This window comes from Lygodium microphyllum, chromosome 27 (genome assembly GCF_053477565.2).
Source record: "Lygodium microphyllum isolate KBCC chromosome 27, Lygodium_microphyllum_v1.1.10, whole genome shotgun sequence".
Taxonomy (NCBI): domain Eukaryota; kingdom Viridiplantae; phylum Streptophyta; class Polypodiopsida; order Schizaeales; family Lygodiaceae; genus Lygodium; species Lygodium microphyllum.
Genome location: NC_141161.1, coordinates 68286302 through 68297438, shown reverse-complemented (window position 1 = coordinate 68297438; position 11137 = coordinate 68286302). Strand labels below are relative to the sequence as shown.

Sequence of the window (11137 nt, the reverse complement as noted above, 5' to 3'; positions counted from 1 at the left end):
TTTGAGCAATCTTCCATGTCACTGGAGCATTTCCTGGTATTCCCATCACTAAGCTATCCACCTTCCACGTATGGAGAACATCATTTCCACAAAACCATATGAATTGTCCCACTGTACCATTAGAACTATAACGTCTCCTTCCTTTGAAACATGGTGTAGGCACACCTACAGTTGCATTCTTACCAAGAGGGTTAATTAGTTTCCCACATCTAGCCTTCTTGGACTCCAAGAAGCCAAAATAAGTCACAAGACTAAGTGCTTCTGTTCTTCTGATGGCCCAATGCGTAGGGTGGACTGTGTTCTCTTTGCATATCTTCAAGGCAATTTCTGTCTCCTTTTGCAAATTCTGCTCCATTCCATCACCTCTACACCCCATTGTTTTCCCAACAGTCACTGTTGAATATTCAGGTTTATGGCTATTTGTTGGCAAGATCACTCTTGGGTCTACGTTACCCCTTTTCCTTCTAACACTTCTTGTCTCTTGTTGTGGCTTAAACATCTCTGGTGATTGCACACCTGCCTCTGAGAGCACTGCATGTGTCAGATCAATCAGCTTTTGATTAGAACCACTTGATTCTCCACACAAAATTTTTTCTTTCAATCTTTGCAAGGTTGGTCCACTACCAAGGTGCTTTGCTTCCATAAATGCTTTGTAGTGTGCACTTTGCAACACAGCAAATGCCAAATCAGCACTACATGCCTCATAGAGTGAGACATACTTAGATTTCCCATGAGTTGCTCGCATGCTCGAGTGCTTACATTTCGATAAATTTGTTGTTGGCACAAACCTTGCATTTTCATGCTGCTCCATGAACATCTCTCCCCATTGGGAAACCCTGACATCCCACCAGTGGAACCAAGCCATCAATCCAGGGAGCTCTCCATCCTTTACATGGACAAGAGACCAAAACTTTAAGAGTGCCTCTTTGCACTGTTCAGCTTCTTGCTCTGTCCTTGCAACCTTCCATTTTCTACAAAGAAGTTTGTGCTCCTCTATATATGGGGCCTTGACACATCTCTTTGCATGCATGACCATGCTCATCTCCCAATGAAACGAACAAGTCCTTTCCCTGCCGTGCATGATGTTGCTTGGTCCTCCATTGTAGATTGTTCTAATTGCTAGCCAATTTGCTTGTGCTGCATCTGCCATAAAACCCCGAAATTTTGGGATAGAGAATCCATTTGCTATCATAACATTATTTAACATTTGCCAAAATGATACTTGTGCATGCTCATCCTCCACTTTGAACTCGCAGGTTGCAATGGTCATTATTTCTCGAATATGGGGATCATAAACATGAGCTCCCATTGTGTTCCAACCTTTCACCCTATGCACATGGTCAAAGTGGATCCATTGATCTCCCAAAGATCCACCAGGTTGCATTCTATTAACAAGGTCAACTCCTGAGCTTGGTCCAATTGTAGACATCTTGAATATGTGTGGCATGACATTATCTCCAAGCTGTTGCGGAAACAAAATACTGTGAAAGAAGGGGTACATGCACTTTCTTTTCAATGCCAAAATTGCATCAAGCCCGCCTTCAGCATGTCGCTTGTCTCTTCTAGAAATGTTTACTGACCTTTGCATCCTTCTTCTCTGAGACAATGGGGTAAGGTTCTCCAGCACCTCATGCAACTTGGCTTCATTGAAATCCTCGGAGAAATCTTCTTTTGAAATCAACATTTCCATCACAAGATCTTGACCAATAGACACTTCAATGCTTTTACATGACACGGAAGGATTTATTTGTTCATGAGTTTGCGCCATGTCTTCAATCTACTTTTGCTTTTGTCGACACGAGCCATCTTGCACAGGGTGATCATGAAAACCAACATGAATAGCACCTCTTGTGGTATTCACTTTGTCAAAGGGAATACAATAGTATATATATGCAACACAAGCCTTTACACACTTAGGAGACATTCCACAATGTGTACACCTCAGGGTCCCAACCTAAGGCTGCAGAGGGCCAGTTGATGAAGGAGGCCTCTTCAACTTACCTTTCCTCTGGGTCTCATTAGCAATACCAGTCCCTCTAGATATGGACATTCCAAGGAGAAGCATCTAAGATAACCACAACATTTGCTCATCCTCACCGTGCCATTGAAGAAATCTTGAGAAACATTAGTGTACTCTACCCATGTGTGCCCATCATTCTTTTGGTCCATTCCATGCATTGAGCTGCCCTCGATCAGCTTAGGTGGCAACTCAAACATAATGTAGCCATTGTATGTAATTGGTAGCTCATCCACCTTTTGTATCTCTTTGACAAATGAGTATGCAACATGAAGACGGCTAGATAAGGGAAGCCTATCCAGTAGAACTTGCACACTCATTGAGTCAGTCATTTGCTTTATAAGAGGGATATGCTTAACTTGGAGACTATAGACACTGCTTTGTCCACCATCTAGTATGAATCCCTTGCTACCATCTTCTAGTCTCATCAATGGCATGGTCGTGTACACACCCGGCTGGCTTGTTGCATGCTGCACTTCCACATCAATATCATCACCAATCTCAAAGTGACTCTTAAGCTCTTCCAATGCCACCTCACAGAAACATGAGTCATACCTTATTGACAAGGTACTGAAACTATCATATTTGATTTGCACAGTGTTTGGCATTGTTGCTAAATAGGTAAATAGTCCTGCCTGTGTGAATGTCTTCTTAAGAAGCCAATAGACACAATTAGAACCTCAATAGAGTTGAAGAACAATCTATGCAAAGGGAACAAGAGAAGAGTTGTTCTTCAAGTAATTGTAATAAGATGGCGATATGAAAATAGATCTCAATATGAAAATAGTAATTGTCAAGGTTAAATAGTCATGTTAATAATAACCTTTACTTTTTCCATAATGATAGGTGTGTACTAAATATACACACCTAATGGTCACTAGCACGTCTAGTGATCATTAACTCCACCTCTGTCTCTCTCTCTCACACACACACTCAATCATTACACGCACTCTCTTTTGGTGTTTTTATTTACTAGCACACACAAACACTCTCTCACATTGATGGTCGTTACACACACACTCTCTTTCTCTCTCCCTCTCTTGCAACAAAAAAAGGACACCTCTAATTAGGAACTGTAGTCCCCCTCTGCACTAAATATTCATAGTAATGGCCACAAACACATCTGATGGTCATTAACTCCACCTCTCTCTCTCTCTCAATGACAATTATTACACACACTCTCTCTTCTAGTGTTATTTATTTACTAACACACAAATACTCTCTCTCACTAATGGTCCTTTCACACACGCACGGGCACACACACTCTCTCTCACATGACAGAGAAGAAGACACCTCTAAATAGAATCTGCGCTCTCTCTCTCTCTCTCTCTCTCTCTCTCTCTCTCTCTCTCTCTCTCTCTCTCTCTCTCTCTCTCTCTCTCTCTCTCTCTCTCTCTCCCCCCCCAAACAAGCAAGCAGAAGGAGGACCAAAACAACCTTGCACAAAGGAGAAGGCGGACTGATCAAGCAAGCGAGAGCAAGTTTTTTGTGTGTCAATATGGGTGCGTTTCAAAACGCAGGTACAACAGGGGTGCTGCTTCTGTGAGTCGACTGTGAAGAGCCAGAGGCTTGTAGCTTGCATCGATCAAAGCCACAAGGTAGGTGCTTCTCCTCTCTTGGGTGTGTTTGAGGTTAGAGTGTGTGTTTTACCTGCGTTTCAAAACGCACTCTCAGTCACGTTGAGGCTTCCACAAGGCCCGCTCTGGTGCGTTTTAAAACACAATTCATAACCACACAGTGGGCAATTAGAGAGTGCTGATGTGCCTTCTGCAGCTCGCAAAACAGGGGATCTGAGAGTGATGCAAGGCCAGTAAGACGGCCCTCTAAACTTTGCAAGAGGCAGTCCGTGTAGGCGGGAGAGAAGTATGAAGACTTGCTCAAGAAAGCTCCGTATGTATGGCCTGTTTCAAGTGCGTTTCAAAACGCAGTCGTAGTCACAATGGGGCTTCCTCTTCGAGTCCTGCAAAGTGGCCCTCTAACAGCTCTAATAGCCACCAATGCTTTTCAAGAAGTATGAAGTTTGCTCAAGAAAGCTCCACTGTACAAAGATGTGCTTCTCTCTGGCACTTATGATGTGCTATTATGATGGCCAATTCCTGCTATTATGATGGCCAATTCGACTCACAGAAGCACATCATGGTTCAATTCTTGAGGGTACCCAATGGCGCTAGAGCGAGTTTCTAAACATTGTCAAGAAAGGCAAAGTGGAGAGGGTCCGCTTCAACAAGGATGGTTCTACCCTGGAGCTCACTGCTGTCGATGGCCATCGCTCCAGTGTCATGCTTACAAATGACATCTCTGTACCTGAGGCTGGTGTTACGATTCAAGATGTAGCCGGTGCTGATCAGGACAAACAGTTACCAATTTCTCTTCCCCTATCTGGGTACTGCATACTTTGTTGACAGGCCCATGGGTTGCTTTATGAATAGCCTGCTCCCTTGTGGTAAACTCAAGCAATACAACACAAAATCTATACACATTTCTTGTGATAGTATGGTGCTAAAGCTGATACTGTAGTGTGTTTTCAGCCATCAAAGACATGCAAATCCTCGCCAAGACCAGGTGTGAAATCCTGATATCAAAAACCCTAACAGTCCATTCAGTATCCAAGTCAATTTGAGCTCTTGATACACCTATGTATGATGGGAGGTGCAACATAACTGTGATACTCCACACTTCTGGCAGCTTAAGAAGCTATTTTTATCTACATTTGCTGCAATAGAGCCCCTTCCCTGTTTGCTCCTCTACGCCTTCCATAAATTGCAAGAAGTTTTGGACTTTCCTGATAACCCTGACAAGTACACTGCCTTGGGTGAAAAATTTCCCAAGGGTTGCCTTTTGGTTGGGCCGCTCTATTGGCCATCAATGCTTTGTTGGCACGTCACTCCAGGTCGGGCAGCACTCCAGGTTATGTACAGGAAAGGGCTGGTTCTGGGTTATGTTGAAGTTGCTGCCATACAGTAGGAAATGGAACTACAGAGGCCAGAGAATTGGGTGATTAAGTGGTGCGTTTTAAAACACAGTTCTTGAGCTTGGATTGTAGTAATATGCGAAACCCATAATGTAATGTCACATCTATTAAGGATTCCAACTTCTGTAGTATGACTAGATAGCTCATGATCTGTTACAAGCAGAGAAAAGGGCTGCGTTTTAAAACACAATGAAATTGGATGATGCTAATGTATGCAGAGCTATTGATGCCATTTTATGTGGAGCACAAAGTGTTGGATGATGCCATTGTATGCAGAGCAAACACAGTGAAATTGGATGATCCCATTGTATGCCATTGTAAGTAATGATATAGCCCAGATGATGCAAGAAAAAGTCATGATGCAAGCAAGTGAAGTTGCATGGATGTTACATGGACTACACCTAGATTAGGGTGCATTTTAAAACACAGTAAAAAATGGATGAGGCTTTTGTCTATGATTGGGCAGACAACGTTTGAAGGCCAGTATAGTAATTAGACTTGCTCTTCAAACTAAAATGTTACATTTTAGCTACAGGACAGTTGCCAAGTACTCCAAGAATAGAGTTTGAGACATTATTTGCTTGGTTTAAGACATTATCTGCCATTATACTTGCAATGTTTGGCCGTTTAATAATGGATTACTCTCTACAAGCTCAGTGCTTTGTATTTTGTAACAGTGTTTTATACTTTGTTTGCATTTTGTAACAACATTTTAAAACGCTTGCATTAGCCAGAGTGAGATGAGACTTTTGTTTCTCGAATGTTGCAGGTCAAACGATCCAGTCTCTCACACGTATCTACTTGTGTTGAGCATCTCAGCAGAGATATTGCTGGTATTTTGAAAGGCCAATCTCAGGTACTCTTTGTGCATATTCAAGTAATACAAATAGATATATATTCAAGTGCTACACATGTACTGATTCTTTTATGTGGTATTTCAGTCATGTCTCCACGAAAGGCCAAAGGCAAAGGTCGTGCAAGATCATCCAAAGATAATTTAGCCACTCCACAAAAAAGAACTCGTGGATCATCCCTCTCTACAGTTCTAGAGGAGGGTACACCAACTATAGAAAGTGAAAAGACTTTGAGTGTTGTAGTGGGGACTTCAGATCCTCAACTGCAAGAAGAAAGTGAAGAAGGAGATGACAAAGTGGTGGGGCAAGGGTCTCAACTGGTACAGGAGGAAGACGAGGAAGCAACAAGCCAGGTTTCCGATATTGATATGCAAATGGTAGGATGTGGAGATGTAATAAGTCAATGTAGACTTCTATCTCAAGAAGTTTGCCCTCGTATCCCCTTGTGTCGTATGATTGCACATGCTGTTGTTAGAGGGATTCGTACAGACATGTCCTCTTTAAAAAGTGCATTTCAATATGAGGGTTATTTACCAGAGAAGGGCTCATTTGTTGTGTATGTATGTAAGTATAAAGGAGAAGAAACACGTGACCCCTGCCATAGTGTCAACTTGGTCTCCTCTATGGCGTGAAGTGGATGCGGAATTTGAGAAGGAGGTCTTGGCAAAACCGGAGTTCAGGTTCTTGTCTGGTAAAATGTTTTACGTATGGGAAGGAAATCATCGGTTGACTGCTTGGATGGAGTTGATCTCACAAATGTACAAAGAGAATAGAGCTCGCCATGTCAGGGTTGTTTGTTCTGTTATTGATCCCACACAGATTTCAGAGATTGCTCTTCTCGTGCTGGACTCCAAAGAGTCAATAGGTGAGTGTATTAATATTTGTTACAATGAATTGACGTCTATATTTTTATCTATAGAACTCAATCTTACAAATTTTCCTTTATTAGCATGAACGAGTATGCCATCGTGAAACCTAGCTTGTGGGATGTACTTTGGAACTGCAACAATATCTTCAAGTGTGACATCAATGCATTCTTGAGTGCCTTACCCCAAGATCAACTAAAACTGTTGGAGTCCTTGAGAGCAAAAGATAGCAGTGTCAAGGGAAAACAACAATGGTATCCACTGACAAGGGGGTACTTGGCAAGATTGGTATTTCAGGTAATATATGTCATGGTTGTTATTAAGAGGGATTATAATAGATAAGTTTCCTTTTTAGGGTAAAATTTAAAAGATTCTCTTTTGTTGTGAAGGTTGAGTATACTTCAGAACTCAAAAAGGTTGAGGATTTGGTATTAAACACAGTCTCTATTGAGAATAGAGAGGAGACATTGAAAAAGGAACGTGCCAAGATACATAAAAGATTGGCAGACAAGATGGGCATGGTATGGCCCCTTTGCTTCTTAGTTTACTCCCCATTACAGTAAAATCTCTAAATATAGGTTTCTTATCCACTTTGCAGGTTCTTAATGTGCTTGATCCCAAGCTAGGGGATCAATGGTTGGATAGAATATTTACACTGAAGTTTGATAGCCCAGACTCAGTGATTACTATTGCCAAGTTGAAATTCCTAGCAAATGCTGATATGAGGGAAGAAAAAAGATTGGTGATGCTCTCTCTCTTGGATGCAAACAAGAGATTAAAAGATATGTATGGTATGCCATCGTCGGATAATGAGTACAGATTGTAAGTGTCAATTTGAAAGCTTTTGTAGTCTTGATATTACTAGTATCATGTGTATCTTGTGATACTAATAGATTTGATTTTTTTTGTTAAGGTGGTTGACATGGGAGTGCTTTTTGGAAAAGGTTGAGGTCGAGGCTATTCAAGCATTGGAAGACTTGAAAAAAATGTGTGTTTTAGGTACACCTTTGGATCTTCCACAGGATTACTTATTACAGGATTACATGGAGGGTGTGAAATTAGAGGCTAGAAAATATATGTTTGCTCATGTAAGAGCAAGAGAGCAAGCTATAGATGCACGAGGATCAAAGAAGGTGGAAGGTCCTCAGCGCCAAAAGAGAAATGAAATCATAATGTCTGCATATCGACTTGTCTACAGGTAGATTTGTTGCCATAATGAGCTTAACTTTAGTTGCTCTTTGTTTATTTTAATAGCTTGTGCTAATATGTCATGCAAAAGGTATCTACTTCATTTGATTGGAGAGAAGAAGATAGCCAGGGTTCCAGATCATTGCAAAGGATGGATTGACAGAGATAATGAGGAAGTATGCATGTATCCCAAGAGCATGCATAATCTCTCTGATTGGGAGATCGACCATCGCCCTTGGTGGGTGGATCTTGGAAGTGGATATGTTTTGGCAAGAGAGAAGCAATTGCACAAAGTGCATTCCAAAAAATCTATTGACACACCTCTTGGGGATCGATGCAATACACGGTCTAAAAAGGAGACAAAGAAAGAAAGTGATGGTAAGATTATATTTTGGGTGCAATGGTTGTGAAGTTTTTTTCCCTTGTTAAAATGCGAATCATTGCAAATGCTTTGTGCTATAGCAATGCAAGAGAGAGAAGACAATAGTCCCAAACAACATGAAGTGGAGCAAAGGAGTAGCGTCCAAGGAGGTGGAATAGATTATATCATTAGAGATCGTAACACATGTTGCATCCAATTTATACTCATATATTCTTGTTTATTGCAGGGCAAAGAGTTGCCATCAAGGAGATCATTCCATTTGTATTTCTTCCTTGCCCACTAAATGATATGCATTCCAATAAAGATGATGATGTGATAAGTTATGGGTGCATGATGGGTGACTACATCTCTATGGGGCAAGATTTTATTGCAGGGAGAAAAAATGATGCTTACAAGACAATACATGAGTTCTTTTCTAGGCTTGCAAAACATGATATGACATATGTACGGAATGGGAAGCATGTGAAATGGGCTTGTGATGTTTTCTTCATTGACTTTCCTACTGGATGTTTGATTGATAAAGAAACCACCTTGCATGTTTGGAATATACTCACGAAGGCACACATTTGCCTAGGAATTACAGTTGTTGTTGCCTCTTTGGGAGATAGTGGATGGTTAGTTACTTGGATAACTTTGACAGGTATATTGTCCTGGTCAATGTGTGTTGGCATAAGTACTTAACTAAACAAGAAAGTAAAGTTTTTCTTTGATAAAATAGGTGATGCATTATCTTGGCTTGAGAAGTACATACATGTGCTTGGTCTCGAAGTTGTCAGGCGAGTTTTTGTGCTTGACAAGCTTCCATATGGCTATGGGGAACAATGAGATCTTGAGGTGTCAGTAAGTGATCTTAAACTTTTGGTTTGTAATTCTTGTAGTGAACATATTTGACCTTTATGCTTTATGTAGAGCCGATCTTCTCTTTTGGTATTTGCTCGTCGTAGTGGATGTCATCCACCCACCTTTCTTGGAGAGAGCAGCTCTCAATTCTGCAAGTTGCAAATTGATCCATCGAGTGACTACTGGCCCCATTACCTTCTAGAGAGAAATAGATTGGCACGACCATCTTCTTCGACTCTTTGGCGTGGAGGTCTTTAGAGATCACCTGTATTCTTGCTCTGTGTATTAGATCTTTTGTGTCCACCATTGGGATTGATTTTGGAGATGGGGTGTGGCACTGCACCTCTGATGCGTGCATGCCAAGCATCTTCTCGTCCATGTTTTTCATTTGATATATGTGAAGATATAGTCGATGTTGTGGTTTGACCTCTTGTAGAAGAAGTAGGTGCAAAGAGAGCACGCTTGGGTCTTGATGATGAGGAGCTAGAACTAGATGCCTACAAAGTGCAAGTTGTGGACAATCCCTATGATGATTAGTGAGCATTCAAACTTCTGATACTTTGGAAGCAACTTTTTTTATTGTCACTTTTATCAGTAGAACTTATGTGTAGTTATGGTGAAACTAGTTATGAATCTTTGTTTTGAACTACACTTTACTTTTATTATACCATTAACTTTTCTTACTCGCTTTTTTGGGCTGGCTCGGTTTTGTTCACTCGTTCAATTGACTGCCTCACTGATAATATGAACAACACGTAAGAAAGTTTCTTGATAATCAACTCCTACAATTTGTGAGAAATCTAAATTGGCAACTAGCCTTACTTTGAATTTGTCAAATGTTCCATCTTCTTTTGTTTTAGTCTTATAAACCCACTTGCATTTAATAGTAGTACGTCCAGGTGTGGTAACTCCACTAGAACCCATGTACCTTTAGAGAGAATGGATTCATACTCAGCTTCCATGACCTTGTTCCATTGTTCCTTTTGTGGGGATGACATGGCATCACTATAAGAGAGAGGGTCTTCACAAATATTGAGAGCATTCTCAAGAATATAAGCATCATAAACATGACAAGTACCATGCTCATTATCAATTGGAAGATCAACATAAAGATCAATGCCAAGGCCATTGTCAGAGAGAGAACCAGGGAGAGAGAAAGAGGAGAGAGAAAGACTGCAGGGAGAGAGAGAATAAGAGTGACGAGGAGAGAGAAAGACTAGAATTGGAGAGAGAAAGACAGGAAAGATGAAGAAGCCATGGAAGCTTGGAGCAAGAAGGGAGAGAAAGATTGTAAATGTATTGATATGTAAAAAAGATATGAAAAATTACAACTTCTCTCCTTATATACCAGTGTCAATGTGACATGGCATATTATTAGCATTCTAACTATTCCCAGCTTCTTACAATCCATCCCTTCCCAAAAGTTTTTGTCCTAAAAAACAAACCTAGAAAAAACTAAAGAAGAGATGGATAGAACAGAGTACTACTCTGTTTTACAACTTTACAAATGGGAGATGAGTGAAGAATTATCATTACAAGGGCTGAATTTGAAGAACGGAAAGAGGACCCCGCTATATACATGATTTGAAGAACTTTAGAAGCCATTGGAGCCATAGAATCTTCAACAAATAGTTCCAGAAGAAAGTAGACAGCTTGCTGAAATAACAGTCCCTGCTGGACGAAATCTGCCATAACTTTTGATAGAAGTGTCCAAATAAAATGTACCACATATCAAAACGAAGCTCTTGAAGAGTACTTTAAGCTCATGTAGATAGCTCAATTCTGAAAATGAGGTACAACAAAAACTTTTCTAAAACAACGTGCTGTCCTGAACCAGTCTGCACTAGTACTAGCTCCATAAGCAATAGGCTTCAGCCACCAATGTATCCTTCAAGTATGGATACTCATCCAATATTGAATCAGGTCTCCAAGAAGCCTCTTCAGAGGGTAAACCTCTCCATTTAATCAAATATTCCACAATAGAATGTGATCGAAGCTTCTTTTCACGCTGACCTATAA

General features: G+C 40.8%; 1 pseudogene; it reads left to right on the top strand.

The window, feature by feature from the left end:
• The first annotated feature begins 3956 nt into the window (after window positions 1–3956).
• On the top strand, window positions 3957–9655 carry LOC148012426 (uncharacterized; annotated as a pseudogene).
• The last annotated feature ends 1482 nt before the right edge of the window (window positions 9656–11137 follow it).